Raw genomic sequence first — 19,368 nt, 5'->3', positions numbered from 1 at the left:
AATGGGCCCGTTTTACTGATGTGGGAAGAAGAACAGGGGCAGATCTCAGGCTGCCGTGCCCTGAAGCATGGTGGGGCTGTGCAGGTAGCCTTGGAGAAGCCCTTGAAAGGTGCATTGTTGCCCCTGCCACGTGAAGGCAAGTTGATCTGAGTTATCAGAAGCTTACACTCGTCAGAGTCTTTTTTATGAATCTCCCTGAAAATGAAGCAGTTTTGTAGGAACACTTTTGCAAAAGCATCGGAATAAAACAGTGACTGTCTGTAAATGACAAAAGGCTTAAAAAAGGCCATAGCTAAAGATGTGATAAGAGTTCGTTATAATGCAACTGACAAGGGAATTTGGTTATTTCTCTTACATCCTTTTAAAAATAACAATTAGAATTATGATTGATAACATACATATCAGATTTTAGGAATATCATGTAAATGTAACTTGAAGTTTGGCATCATTTCTTATTTGACAGTGCTTTCCATGTAATTTAATATATCAAATGAGCCCAATTTGTTTAATATTTCTTTTTTATAAGGAGAGAGAACAAATATTTTGAGATGTTCCATCAGCCTTCTGGAAAATTCCAAAGTTCTAGGTCAAAAAGACTTGCTTTAGAATTTGATTTTGGAGAAGTTTATCAAAAGTATCAAAAGATTTTAAAATTCGATTAAGTAGGCTCATAGGTCATACTTAGTTATCCATCTAACCAAAAGTGACAGTGACTGAAGGCAAATACAGAAAGCTACATACTTGCAAAAGAACTTATTTTTTTTAATAGAGGAGACTCCGTTTTCTTAAGTCATCAAAGACCTGATAAAGACACAGGAACTTGTTTTAATAAAACACAGAATCTTTGTTTTCTAGGCAAATTACTTAAAAGTAAAGAGTACCTTTTCACAATCTTATCAAAAACAGATGGATATTCCAAGAAAAGCTTGTCCTTCTGGCAGATGAAAGAAAATTTAGTTTTATATAAGTATACTACTGATATTAAAGTTTATTTTTCTTTAAGCCAAGTAAATAGGCCTCTTTTAAAAATTAATTTTTAAAATATCATCTAGAGGTAGAAAAATATCACAGATACATAACATGCCGTTTATAGATATACATAAACAGACACACACACACACACAGAAACGCTATAGCTTTCATTCCAAAATTTTAGCCATGAATCATGTAAACAATACAAAACCCATTAGTTTATAAATAATAGTTGAATCCAACTCACTCAAATGGCTAGAATTTTCTACTGTTTGTGGAGAAGGCTTTTTAGATTTGTATTTGCCTTTGACAGGTAATCTTGTGGAGGCTGTGGACTAGATTTCTATACCAGTCTGTATTTTTAAAAGCCTCTATTCTTTTTTTTCTTTCTCTGTGGGCAGTGTTTTATTATCTCCTGGGGTGTTTATATTTCAAAGACCTGATAAGATTTACATCTTCAATAAATGGAGAAAGAATACAAATTTTCTCTTAGGAGTTTGGGGGTTTATTTCTCTATTACCAGAAGTCTGGAGTAATTAGAGTGTACACGCTTCCTTCATATTAGGGGTCCGACTGCATGGGGCACTTGGTCTGTTTCACAGCCAGTCGCCATAGCATCCTCCCCCTCCCTCTCCTCACTTTCTCAGAGGTTCAGCCTCTCAGCATCTCAGCCGGCTTTGTCACGAGCGCTGGATCTTAGTCTGCGTCACCTGTGTCCTCCTGGCTTTGCAAAAAGGCATGCTAAGCTCTCCTGCTTATCCCGTCCCCACCTTGTCTGCCAGCCCCCAAAGCTAGCAGAGTCGTGGACACCCACGTGTCCTTCTCTAAATTATTTCCTCCCAGCTTTCTAACTCCAGCTCTCGTTGGGCATTGGTGTCCACCTGAACTGACCACAGCAGACACCAGTGCACTGCACAGCCATTCCTTTCCCATTTTTGCCACAGTGCGCTATGTACAGCTCCCCAAACAAGTGCATCAGGCCAGCGGGCATTTTGGGGGCATCCTGCTACTCACCTGGCAGTCCATAAGCAGCTAACATCTGGCCACTCCTACCCACTCTCAGGTCAATGGCCACTTTGGGATTTCCTCCACAGAGGCCTCTTTCCCAAGGCCCTTTTTTTTTTTTCGGTCTCCTGGCTGCCTGGCCAATTGTTGGTTTGTAAACCGAACCCCACGCTGGAAAAGCAAGGAGAAACCAAAGAAAGAGGCAGCCACTCCAGAATGGTAGGTGGAAAGCTTAAGAGAGAGGGAACTTCAGTATGAGACTTATCTTGGGCACTGGAGGAGGAGGAGATCTCCGCGCCCACCCACCAGAATCTTAAAAGTTTGTACAGAGGCCTTAATGGGGTTCAGTCATGTACACCATCCAGATGGTCCCCACAACACATTGTTCTCTCAAGGCTGCATCCTTGAAAATGGCTCCCACTGTGATAACGGTGGGAAGAACGTATATTCCAAGGACAGGTGCAGGGGTGAGGGGCCTCCAGCTGCCCTGGCCCAGCTCATGGGTCACCCTACGGACACATCCTCTTGAAGGACACACGACCTTCTCCAGCAGATGCTCATGTTACAACATGAAGGAGTTGGGATCTGAAAACAGCTTTTATTCTTTTGGGGGCACACCAGGATTTTCGTCAAATAATTTTTGAAGATAAATAAGTACTAAAGGAAATCTCATGTCATTTCCATAATTCTGTTCTCAGGGGATAAGAGTGTATATAGGTTAGTGGCCTTTCTGCTTGTAGTTTTGTGCTGTTCCCTTCTCTCATGGGAAAAATTTCTGACCTAAAATAACAGTTTGTGGAGTATCAAGCTATTTTAACCAGAGGAGATTTGGCTTTTTAGTTCTGTCTTGTTTTTTAATTTATTTATTTAATTTATTTATTTTTGGCTGCATTGGGACTTCATTGCTGCACGCGGGCTTTCTCTAGTTGTGATGAGCAGGGGCTACTCTTCGTTGCGGTGCGCGGGCTTCTCATTGCGGTGGCTTCTCTTGTTGCAGAGCACGGGCTCTAGGCATGCGGGCTTCAGTAGTTGTGGCATGTGGGCTCAGTAGTTGTGGCTCGCAGGCTCTAGAGCGCAGGCTCAGTAGTTGTGGCACACGGGCCTCGTTGCTCCGCGGCATGTGGGATCTTCCCTGACCAGGGCTCAAACCCACATCCCCTGCATTGGCAGATGGATTCCCAACCACTGAGGCACCAGGGAAGCCCCTTGTTTTGTTTTGATTTTTGTTTGTTCGTATGTTTGTATTTTTAATTTAGAATGTACAGTCAGTGTGTTTCTCCAGTGCTCACAGGGAGGGGTGTGTGTCTGTCAGCCTGTGAGGGTGGCATCTCCAGTTAAAAGTGGAAAGGGGAGTCTTGCCTCCTTTCATGAAAAGAGAGGGGTTATATACACCATATTGAGAGAGACCAGCCACAGCAAATTCTATGAATTTACATTTCTTACAAAGACCTCAAGACCATATTCTGATCCCAGACATGCATGTATTTTGTACCATAGCTGGGTCCACTTATTTCAACAATCACTTGTTCCTGTAGACAGGAATTGTTCTGGGTAAAGTGAGAGATGCACAAATGCCTGTGATCGCGAGTCTGAGGTACGTTGCCTTAGGCTGGTTTCCTAGTTGAGGCTGGTTTGGACGTTTGAGACATTTAAGTAACGATTTCTTCCTCCATGATTTCAAGAAATCCCCATAACCTCTATTGGTCTGATTAGCCCATGGGAAAAGTCATAGGATTCTGTGTCCTGTGCTGGCCTAGCCAAACTGCTGAGTCATTTCCAAGAACTGTCAGGTGACTGTAGGAGTTACCAAAAGCAGGGGGAAAAAATGACAGTAGGCTGTCTGTCCCAAGTGTGGTAAAAAGTACATGGGCTTAGAATCAGAAAATCATAGGTTCGAATTTCAGCTCTTCTATTTAATTTATGATGTTAGCCAGCTGACTAGTGTCTTTGAACCTCAATTTTCTCATCTATAAAAATGGAAGAAAGTAACACCTAGCTCTCACACTAGTGGTAAGAATTAAATGAGATAAGGTATAATCAGGTAGTCAAGAAATAGTTACCAAGCACTGCTGTGTGCCACTCATTTATTGTAATAATTTTATAGCTGCTAACTTCCTTGAATTCTTACCACATGCCAGGCTCCGAGCTAAGTGGGTGACATACATTCTTTTACTGAATCTTTGAAACAGCCTCTTGCATTACCCTCATGTTATGGGTGAAGAAACTACGACAGCTGTAGAGGTTAAGAAATCTGCCCAAGGTTACCAGTTCCACACCCAGGAATTCTGACCACAGAGTTCAGGGTTTTCCAGTACCTTGAACTCTACTGCATTTTGTAAGGTTCCCTGCTGAAGAGAGCCTAATAATTAATAAGTGATTCACGAGTATTTACTGCTTCTTTTGAAGAGAGTCTGTTTCCCTATTTTCAAAAATTAAATCTTATTGAAATTTTACCCTATTGTTATTCTTCCCTTAAATACTGGAAAATATTAATAGGGGAAGGGGAATTCATAACCTGCTCCCTCCGATGGGAAGTACAGTGAACCACTGCCAAGTTTTAGCCCTCTCTGTGTGCACATCACCAGTAGCCCTTTATAGGATATGCTGAGAAAGCTGATGTCTCACATATTGTTATCCTAGGAAGTATGGTCCCCTGTACTTGTCTCACTGTGCTTTTACTAGAAATGCTCATGTGCCAGGTACTTCAATTAGCTTTTTCATTTGCCTTCATTGTATCCCTGGAGCCGGATAGCAGAAGATTGTTGCTGCAGCACGTAAAGGAAATCCAGTGTATTTTGCTGCCCCCTTGTGGCCATCTTAAATTTCTTTATTTCAAGTGATAAAAAAATTTCCAATTAAATTTCCAATTAAAACTCCTCTCTTCAGAGGACCAAGTATGCATTCTTTGTACCATCGTCATCAATGTAAAAAAGTATATATATACACTAGCACACTGAATTTTAATTGAGCTATGGCTGATACAGTGATGACTGAATTCTCAACTGCATTCAAAAGGGATCTCTGGTTTGAAACTTCTACATGTAAAGTTATTTCTTTTTTTCCAGAGTTTAGTATTGGAGCTTGATCATTCACCATGTTATTAACATAAATAGAACATTATATTGAAAGGGACAGGAGGAGAATTATAAACTTATCACTGCGTAACCTGCTTTTCATGAAAATGTTAAATAATTTTAATATTTTAAATAGAGAAGGCATAAGAAAGAAGCTTTGAGTTATTTTAATATAGTTTGTTCAGCAGTGCTGTAGAACTGCTAGTGAGGTCCACCATCACTGAGAGGTTAACAGGTTTTCTATTAACCTCCACCATCACTGAGAGGTTAATAGAAAAATGGAATGACAAATCACTACTAAAGTGGGAACTGACCAAAATATACCTGAAATTTTTAAGAGGAAAATTTTACTGACTAGTTTAAAACCATTAGTTAAACATTTATCAGTCTCTTCTTTACAACTTTTTAATGTTTATTCCTATTCTCACCATCCCCAAAACATACCCTAACATTAGGAAGGCTTTCCCCCCGATTCACCAAGCACATTAAAAACAAATTTTTTAAGAGCTACAATTGTGTACTGTGAAATACCAGTAATCAAACATTTAAAATGATTTTTTTTGCTCTTTTGTAGATCTCTCTTTTGTGAAAATTTACTCTCTTTCACTCCAACTTACATTAAAAGTGGGAAACGTTTTGAGACTTCCCTGGCGGTTCAGTGGTTAAGACTGCGCACACCCACTGCAGGGGGCATGGGTTCGATCCCTGGCCGGGGAACTAAGATCCCACATGCTGCAAGGTGCAGCCAAAAAAATAAATAAATAATACTAAGAAATGGGAGACACTTTAAGTGGTGGGATAAACTGCCTCTGGGTCAGCAAAAATATTATAAGCTATATTTAACATAAGCCCTATACATAGTGCATAAAGAGACCTTGTTTGCCTTGGTGGAAAAGTTGACATAGATATTTGGGTGTTGATGGGTTAAAATCATTTAGTGATCTCATCTGGATATGAGACCGGTCACGTTACTAACATTTAAAATAAATATTGTAAGTTCTGTGAAAATAGCATTTCTTTTGAGGAGTAAAGCAACAGATTTAATCCTTTTTTTTTTTTTTTGATTACAAAGTTGCACTGCTGTAGCTTCTCTCAGGAAAGTGTGCGTTCATGCTACACATACAATTTTACATTTTATTTTGTCACATTCACAGCCCGTTTGAGACCACCCATGGGTCCCAAAGCACCCGTGACAGCCTGATCTGACCGTATCCAGAGCTGTCCATTCAGCACCAATGAGGCCCCTCACGCTGACCTGACCAGGAGAACGCAAGCCCCCCAGGCCAAGCAGGAGAGTGGGTTTCAGTTACTGGTAAGTGGCCATAAGAGGCGCAAAGCTGAGTTCCTGACTGTGATTCGTGGATGGTATGTGTGAATTTCATTCATCATTTTCTGGTGTTGCGGTGGTCTTATTTCTCTATTCATAGGTCCGTGAACATGCTGCATATAGATTTTATTTCTAGGTATTATTTTTTTTGTGGTATGCGGGCCTCTCACTGTTGTGGCCTCTCCCGTTGTGGAGCACAGGCTCCGGACGCGCAGGCTCAGCGGCCATGGCTCACGGACCTAGCCACTCTGCGGCATGTGGGATCTTCCCAGACCGGGGCACGAACCCGCGTCCCCTGCATCGGCAGGCGGACTCTCAACCACTTGCGCCACCAGGGAAGCCCTCTAGGTATTATTATGGTGATGCTGCTGATACACCAATACAAACTCTTTTTTTTTCCTTAAGAATGTGCTACACCCTCAGGGAATCATTGAAATCAGGATATCTTACCAAAGATAATTTTACAATCTGAAACGGATACAGTTCGTTCTCTGATGAAAAATTGAGATGGTTATTCTATTTCCTATGCGCTTGATAATTTCTTGCCTCAAAAGATCTAATTCTTTAAGGGGGAGGGGGAAAAAGAAGTTTGCCGAATTCGCTGAGTTGTTGCCCAAGGTTAGGAGTATCAACTACCTGATATAAAGCTGACCATTGACCTTTGAAATATAATGGGAAGAACTGAAGCACTTTGTGTTGTTATACTGTTTGCAAATCAGACAATATTTCTAAACCGCCTAGAAGCCTTTAGCATAAGATATTATTTCCCCTTTGAATTTTTGCTAACCTCCAAAGGACAATGCAGAACTTCCCTGTGTTCACTCTTATAAGGAAAATGGAAATTCACGTAACAGGCCCATGTGTATTATACATCTTAAAATATTTCCATCTGCTTCTGAAGTTTCCATACGAGAAGGCCAAAAAAGTCTGGTACAGATTAACAAGAGGGTAAGTGGGGAGTCGCAGTGGATCTTTTCCCAGCTACATCTTCCTACCTCTCCCTGCCTGTCCACCCCCCACACACCTAGTAAAAGTTTGGTGTCACTTCGCTCTGAATGAGCTCTCTATTCACATGCAAAAGATGTTAACTTTACATTCCCATAACTTACTCTGATCACCAGAGAGACCTTCGTTCACTGCATGTCACACTACATGTGACACAGGAGGTTGTTTCCATGTCCATCAGGGAGGGCTGTGTGTTTGGGGAGGCTGAGCCCCACCTCCACCCTCTCCTGTCCCAGATCTGTCAATCTGATGTTAGAAAAAGACAGTCACCGTCACAGGTTAAAGGAGCCAAAGGGGTATTTACCCAGCCTCGAAGCATGATTGCATTTCTGAACGGCGGTAGAATTTGTCTTTGCCACGGCCCTTAAAGAATGCATTTCTTTCTTTCTGTCCTTTGAATCAGGGAATAAAAGTAGTTTATATGCTCTACAGCCACTGGTCTCAACAGATGGGCCTGGTTTTTCATGTTCCATCTGAATGGCACAGAGTTGCCTACTAACAAACCCCGAGTTCCAAAGGGTAAGCCCACCTTGCAAAGCAACGGGCCCCGCCTTAGACGTTTCTTAAGGAGTTCCTGAAAGTGAAGGACAAATGATCTGCGATCTCTTCCTCCCAAGCACCTTGACCTCACTTTACACAGGGTGGGTGTGGGATCGTTCAGCCTCTCCAGCTGGGGAAATGGAAGTTTTGCCAGAGCTTCAGGCTCTTACGACGGTGGGTTCTGGTTCCCGGTCCCCATTCTCCTACGTTTTCCTAGCTGGATCCACCAGTCCTTTCTACCTGAAGGTTCAGTCCCAGCCTCCCAGTCGTAAGAGCAGAATAACTGGGTGGCTGGCCTCTTTTGCGTTTGGCTTCTCTGCACTCCTTCACGCTGGGGAGTTGAGTTACAGCCCCACTCCCAGACGCGGTGACGCTGTCATAGTAATCGCAGAGTTACTGGGTTGCCCACAGTCTCCTGCACTGCATCCTTACATGGGATCAAGCACACAGGGACAAGTTCAGTTCTCCTGGCTTGCCTGCCATTCTCCTCTGTCTCTCTTCGATTGGTCCCCCGACCTGGGTTTCTATTGACACTCCCTTTCCTCAGTCCTGAGATCCAAATCTCTAGTCTACCTGATTCCACTCTAACAAAACAAGGCAGCACCTTAAAGCCAGTCCAACCGCTAAAGTCCCGGTGATCGCCGCCCCCCCTCCCCCCGCCCACTGGCATAACATCTGCCCACCTGACTCCCCGCATCCCACCCCTGCAGTTTGACTGGCCAGGCCAGTCCTGGATCTTCTGGAGTTTAGTCTGCAACTCTTTCCTCTGCCTTCCCGGGATCACACAGGGTTCCAAGGTCCTGGTTAACCCAGCTCCCCAGATTGGACCATTTAAAACTCTGGTTTCCTTGGCAACAATGGAAAGACCGAAAAATTACTCTCAGGGTCAAAAAAGTTAGAACCCATTTTCTTTGTTTTAATGCAAATCTAAATGGTACACGATAGAGACCAGCCCCTTCTGGAGGGAGTCTGATGTCTAGCGCCTCCACATGGCTGTGTAAACGAGGTCCTGAACTTGTCCTCAGCAGATCACTGAACTTGCTGGTCTCTGTTGGTTTGAAACCTCAGGAGCTTTGGGGTGGAATCTGAAACAGGGCCTCAAACACAGACGGCAAGGAGAGACGGAAGAAAGAGGGCAGCCCCTCCAGATTGGGAGGTGGCAGGTTTAGGAAGAAGGGAACTTACATACGAGGCTTGTCTTGGGCACAGAGAGACCAGGAGACCTCTGCACCCGCCTGCCTGCCAGAATCTTAAAAGCTTATGCAGAGGCCTTGATGGGGTTCAGTCCCATATTGAGTCCTGATGGTGTCAACATCATGTTCTCTCTCAGGGCTGCATCCTTGAAAATGGTTCCCATGGTGGGAACCCTGTGAGGGTGTACATTCCAGGGATGGGGGAGGGGTGAGGAGCCTTTGTTCTCCTGGGTCCAGCTCAAGGGTCACCCCGTGGTCACACCCTCTCAATGACCTCATCCAACACCATTGCTCCACTTGTAAGGTGGGAGCGCCCACGGTGCACACCTGCCTGACCTCTTGTAAGGATTTAATGAAATAATGCTATGTCATAATGTTATTGTCGTTTCAGATATGTTTCTTTTTAAAGCAAAATGTTAAGCTTTCTTATGGACATTTTCAATGTATCAAAATTACATAGAGCTGTGTCATGTATTGAAATTTTACTCCAGACACTTCTCACTCTGCATGGTGCTGTGTTAACTCACATGCATGCATGTGGGAACCAAGTCCTCACTTTGCATGGTTGCTTGACCACTGATGTCACCACAGCAAAACAAGGACTGTCTGTATACACCAGGTGCAGTGTTAGATTCTTTATTTCATATCCTTACAATTCTCGCTCCCCCCTCCATAATGTTCTTACTGGTTTCCCTCTTTTTTGGTAGAGAACTAAGTCTTAGGATGTTTAGGAAATTTTCCTAGACCCCAAAGCTAGCAGTTAGTAGAGCTGAGATTCAAACCCAAGTCTAGATGGCATCAAAGACCACATGCTTCCCACTGATATATGTTTGGTGCTTTCTCTGAGAATAAAGTAGAATAACAATGTCTGCACAGATGGCCAACAGGCACATGAAAGCATGTTCAGCATTGCTAATTACTGGAGAAATGCAAATCAAAACTACAGTGAGGTATCACCTTACACTGGTCAGAATGGCTATCATTAAAAAGTCTACAAATAATAAATACTGAAGAGGGTGTGAAGAAAAGGGAACCCTCCTGCACTGTTGCTGGCGATGTAAATCGGTGCAGCCACTATGGAGAACAGTATGAAGGTTCATTAAAAAACTAAGAAGAGACTTGCCATATGATCTAGCAATCCTACTCCTGGGCATATATCTGAAAAAGATGAAAACTAATTCGAAAAGACCCATGCACCCCAGTGTTCATAGCAGCACTGTTCACAATAGCCAAGATATGGAAACAACCTAAATGTCCATTGACAGATGAATGGACAAAGAAGATATGCTGTATACCATATACCAATGGTATATACCAATGGAATATTACTCAGCCATAAAAAAAGAATAAAATAATGCAGCAACATGGATGAACCTAGAGATTATCACACAAAGTGAAGTGAGACAGAGAAAGACAAATATCATATGATATCACTTATATGTGGAATCTAAAAAATGATACAAGTGAATTTAGTTGCAAAATAGACTCACAGACTTAGAAAATAAACTTATGGTTACCAAAGGGGAAAGAGGGGAAAAGAGATAAATTAGGAGTTTGGGATTAGCAGATATACATTACTGTGTATAAAATAGATAAACAGGGCTTCCCTGGTGGCGCCGTGGTTGAGGGTCCACCTGCCGATGCAGGGGACACGGGTTCGTGCCCCGGTCCGGGAAGATCCCACATACCATGGAGCGGCTGGGCCCATGAGCCATGGCCGCTGAGCCTGCGCATCCGGAGCCTGTGCTCTGCAACAGGAGAGGCCACAACAGTGATAGGCCCGCGTACCACAAAAAAAAAAAAAAAAAGATAAACAACGAGGACCTACTGTATAGCACAGGGAATTATATTCAATATCTTATAGTAATGTATAATAGAAAAGAATCCGGAAAAGAATATATATATATATATATATATATATATATATATATATACACACACATATATATACATATATATATATAACTGAATCACTTTGCTTTACACCTGAAACTCACACAACATTGTAAGTCAACTATACTTCAATTTAAAAAAACAAAATACGTATGATTTTTAAGGTCTTGACCCACATGGAATGCTTTCTCAAGTATTGGATAAACTGCAAAGAACTTTTTATTTAAAATTATTTCTATGTTTTCAGTATTTAAAGCATATTCCAGCAATCTATACTATTTTATTATCTGTAGCCTTTTTTCCTGATATATCTTATTTCAATCTTAATGAATACCTTGAAAATTTCTTTCAATATATGTTGGATTTGCCATTTCAAATGTGGTTATGTCACTGTTTTAATCTCGCAAAGCAAGGTTTGCAGAAGTAAAAATGCTGGTTTTCTCACTGATGTGAGGAGGTGAGCAAAGTTTTTAATCTGAGATACAAACTGAAAAATGTGAACATTTGTTTGTGACAAAATGAGATTTGGCTTCAGTGTCTGAACTCCTGCATGTTCAGCCAACACAAGCCAAGAATTATCGCAATGCATTGGGTTAGATGGTCTAAAATACCCGCATTTCTGTTCAGTTATATTTGTTGAAAAAGGATGTGATCAGAGGATGACATTAAGAAAAACTTATTGAGTGACGATGCGGCAGTCACTGGACTAAGTGCTTTACAGGCTACGTTTCACTTAATTCTCACAAGCACTCTCTAAAGTAGGCCTTATTATTATTTCCGTTTTAAGAAGGAGTAAACTGAAGGACAGAGAGCTGAGGACATGTGTCCTAGGTCACACAGCGAGTAAGAGATGGAGACAACGTGGCTCTAGCCTGGGGACATTCTCCTTGTTTCCACCAACTCAAAGCTTATCTCATGCTCAGTTGCTTCACACTTTCTTTCACTATTTTAAAATAATTCTTCACCCATTTTATGAGCATGATCAAGTCGTACTTCAACTCAGATTATCCTGCAGAAGTATGTCGTGAATCATAGATATTTTTGCACACATAATTTTCAGATAAGCGAAATTAAAACTCACGGGCTCCTTGATTTTCGAGAAATTGCTTACATGCATGAACAGAATTCATGTTCTTTGCTATCGGCAAACAGACGTTGCCACTTGCCCTGCATTTGTGGCTTGAAACAGACCTCGTCTATTCTTTTTTTTTTTTTTTGCAGTACGCGGGCCTCTCACTGCCGTGGCCTCTCCCGTTGCGGAGCACAGGCTCCGGACGCGCAGGCTCAGCGGCCGTGGCTCACGGGCCCAGCCACTCCACGGCACGTGGGATCCTCCCGGACCGGGGCACGAACCCGTGTCCCCTGCATCGGCAGGTGGACTCTCAACCACTGCGCCACCAGGGAAGCTCCTATTCTTGTTTATAGTTTAGGGAATCTGGCAAATTGGTATTTTTGTTGATTCCAGTGAATGAGTCAGGGAGAGGAGAGCCTATCCAAAGATCACTATCTGACTAGCGAGACCGATCTAGCCCTTTTACAGTGAAAGTTGTGAATTGTTCAGAGGTTATCAAAATCACGCAATGTCACTGGCTTGACTTTCCTGGCTGCCAGATTGGAGGAGTCAAGAGAGATGGCATGTTCTCAGTAAGCAGTTCTGCAGCTGTTGAAAAGGTCAAGTGGTTTTAGCAAGTTCTTGTCTACGGACAGCTCTTTGCCTCCCAGGCCACAGGCTCACTCTAGAATGTAGTAAAATGAACTGCCCTGAGCTCAGCTGACTAAGGCGAGTAGCATGAAGTGCTGACTCCACCTCCCTTGGGACACAGAGAGCCACCACTTACCAAAGAAATTTCTGGATACACTGTCAGTGCAGAGAAACCCACGGTGAGGTGCATGAAGGCCCAGATAATACCAGAAAGTCACTGAATTTGGAAACTTGGAAGCAATTTCTTTCAGGTCATTCTCTAAACTTCATGGTCACCACCTCCTTCACTGTGAAGCCTACACAACGCTCTGCATACCTAAAGCAGCATCCCGTTTGGAATCGATAAAACCCTGTTCGTCTATAACTGGTATAAAGGCGTTCAAGCTTAAGGGTTATTTTTCCCCTTCACGATACTTCCTTTCAATAATCCTGCAATGAAAAAAAAAGGGAGGGGGGTGGAGCTGTATTTAACCAAACATCAGAGTGCTGATATATTTAAATACACTTTCACACATATATTCCTCCATCCAATATAGATATTCTACTTTATAAATCTGAGGCATCTTTTGTCTGTAACATAGGGTAAATGTTGAAAGCATTGCAACGAGATTTGAGGTCTGACAACTGAAACTTCAGAATTGGATGAGCTGGATAGACCAAGACTCCTTCTCAAGCTACAACGTGAATATGAATCACTTGGGGATAGTATTGCCCTCCAGGTTCTTCCGTGGCTGTCAACAAGCTCCCAGACGATGGCATTGAAGAGCAAGGTCCCAGGAGGCAAATTCTAGGGTAGGGCAGAGCTTCTCCAGACTAGCATGGCCACCTCACGTCTGAAAAGGGATTCCAGAGCTAATGCCCATTGGGTGAGTGAGGATTGGTTTTGCTTGTAGAGTTCTAGCTCTGACTTCATGAAGAGTGCCCACCAGACCAACTGGAAAGTCTGCTCTTGCCTTTTCCTGGCATTGTATAATCATTATACCAAAACTGCAAAAAGGTTGTGTGTTTTTTTTAAGCAACCTTTTGCTTCTTAGATGCAGATTCTGGTTCCGTGTCCTTACACTCTGTCCTTTTTCTTTAAGTTCTTCACGCTGCTACCTTCCTCTGTGGATATTCATGAAAGAGATTTCTTACACTCCAGCTTATTTCTTGAATGACCACCAGGACACCATTGTGTGAGCAGAGGCCCCAGCACTAGACGTTTCTGATTTGGGTTTATTGCCCGACAAGTCTGATCTCTTAGTTTAAGGCTGGACCTTAAACTAAGGGATGAGAGAGGTGAGCACCAGAATAATGGAAGGAGACAGCTGTGTTGAGGCAAAGTGAAACCTTTGTTGATATTCAGCACTAGGGAAAGTGTTTGAGGCCCTTCAGCTCTTTACAACTTTCCCAAAACAATCAGAAAGAAAGAAAGAAGCCTTATCCCCATCAAAAGAAACACATTTTAACTATCTGATATGTTAAGGTATGAAAATATGGAATGGCTGTAAATTCCTGTGGAAAATGGAGAAATGGGTAAAATAACTTTCATATATGATGCCTGAGAATCTTGTGTGTGTTCATGCTGTTCCCCTTCACACACCTCCACCCCTTAGAGGAACTTAAAATTCCTAAAGCCAAGGAAGGCCCATCACCTAAGAAAGATGATGGACTGCAGCAATCTAAATACACTCCAGGGGGAGAAGGCCTTCACAATCAGCACAAGAGAGTGTGTTGTCATTGGAAAGTCATTTGAATGATGTCGGCAGAAGTAAGGTGAGCCCTCCACTTGGTATTCCAGCAGCCTGTAGAAGGGATGTAAATCTGAGGTGAAATCCTAGGGACTTCTAAAAGAGTCAACTCCTGATTCAGCAACGCCAACTTGTTTAAGCAACAAGCAAGAGAGAGGTGAGTGTGTGCCTCCGGATGCGATTGGTGATCCGCTCAAACTGTTAACATTAAGATCTAGCAATTCTTCTCTAAACTGGAGTAATGTGGATACAAGTCAATTAGGTCTAGCCACTCGGTTTACAGGAGAAATCAGAGAACTCTGCAGACCCATCCCTGTTTACCTGTAATGTAATAACATGTTCTTTCCCAGAACATCTACATTACAGGCAGCGGCACTACCCAGAGGTGTAAGACAAAATTCCTAATATTACATGCATTACGTATAGGACCAGGAAAAACTCAAATAACTAGATGGGCTATTGTTCACCATTGTTCAGTGTCAGGAACACATGGAAGCCAGAAAGTCTTGGTCTTCATCTTTTCATTTCAGCCATCTGGACTCATCCCCACCACAAGCCATCTGATTTTAATAATGAAATAATGGCCTTCACTTCTAACCTAGGAATATCGAGTCTGAAGTTCCCTGCAGATGAAATGGCTTTCTAATGAGTCTTCAAGACTGTGATGCTGTTGTTTTGTTATGTTTTGTTCCATATGTTTTGGAAGTGGGGTAGTATGGATGAGAGAACAAGAGAATATAGAGTTCCAGCAAAGCTTTTACCTGCAGGGCATTTACACATAAAAGCAGCATTTCTGGAACAAAGGATTTCCACAAACAACCCAATTAATATAGATTCACTGCCCTTTTTGAAATGTCTTTTATTGGTTGTACATTTTCCTGTGAGATCAACACACCCTTTCTTTTGAGGACACCTGGCTCCTGCAGACTTAGTTCTTTGTCCTAGCCATGAACACAGGGCAAGCACTTTGACGGAAAGAGGTGGCGGGCTGTCATTTGACATTGTCACTATCTTCTCCATCTTCATCACGTTATCGAGTCAGTTCATAGATTGACCCGACATGGAAAACAACACCCCTGGAGTGAAGCCTTACACACACGAGCACAAACATCCGGAGACCAGATACAGTGTCTGCAGCCCGTTCTCAGCAGCAGTAGGAAACCGAAGACTATCCTGAGATAGGAAATCAGTGTCAGCTCTTCATCCACAGAGGAGTCCAAGTGTGACCTAATCTCCCGATTTCATTTTCCTTTGAAAATTCTCAGTTTCCTTGAGGTGGTGGGAGGGAGGCCAGAGCGGTTGCCGTACAAGCCACGTAATAATCACATGGTTCGACACCTCAGCCATTTCCTTCGTCAAAAACACAGATTCAAAGAATTGTTCCGCGGCACATCAGAACCTTGTTCTTCGTTTCCTGTGCTCTCAGATCAGAAAGGGTGGGGGGGATTATAAAGTTATGCTTTGTGCATGATAGTCTGATTGGAAATTTCACCGCTGAATGACCTATGTCAGAGAAAATTACTCCCACCTTTGGCAATTATTATAACTCCTTGTTTACTGACTGCTAGGGGCCAACCATCCAGGCTATGAAGTATGCCCACCAATGGTATTTACATGAAAAGATGAATTTCTCAAGAATAAGGACCTAGGACAGGTGGCTTCTCCCAATATTAAAAACAACCGTGACCTCTTTAAAGCCACTTTATCCCTCAATCCAGGATATTTCTGGTAACTCTATTAAAACTTAACCTACGTCAACGCTAATACTTGCATCTACCTCAAGTCCTGCGCATTAGCTTCCAGGAACAAACTTTTTGGCCAGCCCAGTATTTCCTTGGTTTCGAGATTTTGAGATAACATCACCAATTACAATAAGCGGTAGTTTAAATGAAAACAACAACAGCAGTGCACACAACCTGGGTAACAGGAAAGCTAAGCTAAAATGAAAATGCCTGTCCCACCCCCGCCAAAGCTAACACGGGAAAGACAACAAAAGGTACATGTCCCCTCAAAACAGGTCTTTTTAAATACAATACTGAAGCTTTGGCTGGAAGTTATCGATTGATATTCATAATTCCCCTTTCCCTATACAATGGTTAGGAAGGTTGTCCCCTTAAGGGAGCTGCCGCACACATTTCCATGTAGAAAAACACACACAGAGTTAAGGATAGACCCCCAAGTTCTTCTTTCCTTCTTCAGCTCACAAGCAAAAAGTCCCCAAGGCCAAAACATAGATGTAACATGCACCTCAAAGGCATGGAAACATTCTACCCACAGTCTTCAGAGGTCTTTACTGGATAAACTCACAATGAATTGCATGCTTTACAGCCCAGCCCACCTCAGCCATAAAGAAAAGATACGGCAATCCACAAAGAAGAGATGAGTTTCACCAGGAAAGGTAGCAGTGTGCTCTACATGGCAGGAAAGACGAGGGAATCCACAGAATGGGAGTCAGGCTTCTATTTCACACTCTCCAGAGACACAGAGCCAGAGACGGGTTTCGAAACCTCTCAGATCTCCTTTCAGAATATATCAGGTTCCAGGAAGAGATAGCAGGGCCTCCTAATAATCAGCATCTAGAATTACTTCCTTCTAGCATCAAGGGATTGTAAAGACCAGGCATGTTTCCACTTGCCCAACAGCTGTCTTTACAATGAACATGGCTTAAAACCAAAGTTGGGGTGCAACACAGGAAAACAATCAATCATATATACAAATAAAAAAGGCCTCTCATAAAATTCACACAAGGTAAGAAAAGGTGGGGTTTTTTTTTTTCCATACAAAGACCAGATTAATAAATGAAAGCAGCATTTTCAGCAGTAAAACTGAGGCACAAAGGAATCTGGGGAACCCCATTTATCAAACTAAAGTTCTTGTAAAGTTCAGTTCCGTATAGTAGGTATATATCTAGCATCTCATCAATATTTTCACAAAATATATAGAAAAATGTTCATGTATTTAAATAAACAATTTGAACTATTGATATACCCCAACCCCTCTTTCAGCTTTAAATGACCCCACGTGATGATTCCGTAGTGTAGGAAATATGTCCCAATTGTGGAAGTTAATTACAGAAGGGAAACATTTTTCCTCTAAAAATACCTATTTTATTAAAACATCACTTCATCATTCCAGTTCATAGAGAAAAATCACTCCACTCAGAAAATAAATTTGAGACTAGAGAATAAAACAAACACATGGATAAGGTGATGGATAAATTGTCTGAATTTTCTTAATCGAGCCTCCTCGGGTGGCTTTCGCACACAGATTGGCTGCGAACGCGACAAATTGTTGCCACATGTAACTTTTTGACACAAATAGTTGTTCTGAAATGGCTGCTTTGGAACCCCAGCTGTTAAATTTGGTTTGATGGCAAAGGTACCACTGTCAAAATTCACCGCAGATTTTTGATGAGTGTGCAGAAGGCACCTGATACGATCCGTTTGATGTCTGAATGTTCCCTTGCGTTCCATCCACGACAGATACACTGTCTCAGTTTCCAGCTCCCACGGGCCACCCTGGGACCCACTCCTGTTCTCCACCTGCAGCCTTTGTAAAACCCAGCAGCGGTGACCTTCAGCTTGAGCCTCAGAACTCACCCTTCTCCGTGCTAACACTGTCCAAAGAGCTTCATTTTTTTCCTGTGTGTCAATGAACAAAAATGACAGTTCCCGCCTCTGCAAATGTAGAAATTTAGAAATTCCACTGCCCATCAACATCCCAGTGACAACACTTCCTTGCCACTGAGATCAGGTTACCCTCAGCCACTTTACAGTAGTAACCAACTTAAGGATCTGTAGGCACGGCCGTCACAGGTCAATGTCTACGCTTTCTTTCAAATGATTCATGCTTGAAAATGAACATACATGACCCTCTCTTGCCCTTCTGCTTCCAAGTCCTGTTAGCATACTCCAGACAGCAAACATCAGGGACGCACAGATATTGTTGAAGACACAGCTCCCAGGTTCTTGGGCTATTTGTGGTCCTCGATGGGTCATTTCATCCTAGGTTCCCAAGGCTTTAATAGCCACAGAGACTTCCAGTTAAAGGGAACAATATTGATAGCCAAATATTTTGATTGGAGTTTGACAGGGGTTTCAGATAGGCAAGGTTGACCTTTATCACACTCTCTTCCCTCCCCCTTCGACGAGACCCCTCCCCCCCCAGAAGCACCAGTGAATATAGTCTGGAAACAACTTCTGTGCCCTTAACTCTTACCTCCCCGAGAATTGAACATACAGTAGGCCACTTGAGATCAGAAGAAAAGAAAATAGAACAACCACTTCTTTGACACTGCTTCTGAAAATTCAAACTAGCTTTTTTTTTTTTTAATTATAAATTCTAGCTCTTCTGGTGAAGACCTGTAGTGTATTTCTATGAACATTCACAGTTCTCTGCATTGTGAAAAAAGTATGCTCATCAGATAACCTTTGGTGTCCACCTTTCTTAAAAATGTTTGCCCCCGGAACTAAACGTTAGGAGGCTTGGTTTTGTGTTCATTTTTCTTTACCCAGAAGGCAGCCGATAGACGGGTTGCATACTCTCAAAATGCTTTATCACCCCTCTAATCATGTACCTTCTTTTCTGGGCGCCATCAGTTTAAATGGTCTCTGTAGAATCAGTAACACTAGGGAAACAAGAGAAAATTCTCTGATATCCAAATCTATGCCACTTTCTGAATCCTCTTATAGTTCAATATTTTGAAGAAAAAAAATAATAATAAAGGCTTGGCTTTTTCATAGATTTTCCCATAGGAGATCATCTTTATAGTATTACTGAAAATAAATTAAGGGATATATCTGTCTGCTTCTCTTATCAGCTTGCTCTTCCATGGGGTGCCAGCCCTTTGCATTTATCTTTTCTTCGAGGCCCCAAGCACAATTTCACATCACTGTTTAGCCTGAAACTACGAAGTCCGATGACAATC

Source organism: Delphinus delphis, chromosome 19 (assembly GCF_949987515.2).
Source record: "Delphinus delphis chromosome 19, mDelDel1.2, whole genome shotgun sequence".
In the NCBI taxonomy this organism is placed as follows: Eukaryota; Metazoa; Chordata; class Mammalia; order Artiodactyla; family Delphinidae; genus Delphinus; species Delphinus delphis.
This window is presented reverse-complemented; position numbering follows the sequence as displayed.